Genomic DNA, 537 nt, shown 5'->3' on the forward strand with positions numbered 1-537 from the left:
GCAATTTTTGCCATAGTTCAGTTTGCTGTACTCACAGTCACACCATGACCGGAACCTAAAAGTAAACAGTCGGCATCAAGTCGAGAACTCGAAGTCGTATCCAAAGGCAGTTCACTTGAGTCCGTGAGAACCTCTGCTGGAGCAACTGGCAAGAAAATGGTTTAGAGACTTAGTTTTTGCTCTCATGAAACAAAATTGGGGCATCTACGCACTCCTGGTGAAAAGATGAGAAACAGCAGAGCTGGTGGCGCTCTCTCCCTCTTCACTTCATCCTCACCTTCACTTCTTTTCCCATTCCTTGCTAAGTTATATATGGAGATGTTATGCTTTACCTTTCCCCTCTTTGTATCCTCCTCACCTTTACATCACTCATCGTCACCTTCACTTCCTTCCTCCTGATATACCATGCTATACATAAATATGCTAAGTTTCACCCTCTCGCCTTGGTCTCTCAGTACTCGTCACCTTCACATCTGTTGCCCACCTATTTGCGATATTATGCGTGGCAATATCTTTTTTTCCTGACTCTTTCTGCCA

This window comes from Rhipicephalus sanguineus, chromosome 7 (assembly GCF_013339695.2).
Source record: "Rhipicephalus sanguineus isolate Rsan-2018 chromosome 7, BIME_Rsan_1.4, whole genome shotgun sequence".
In the NCBI taxonomy this organism is placed as follows: Eukaryota; Metazoa; Arthropoda; class Arachnida; order Ixodida; family Ixodidae; genus Rhipicephalus; species Rhipicephalus sanguineus.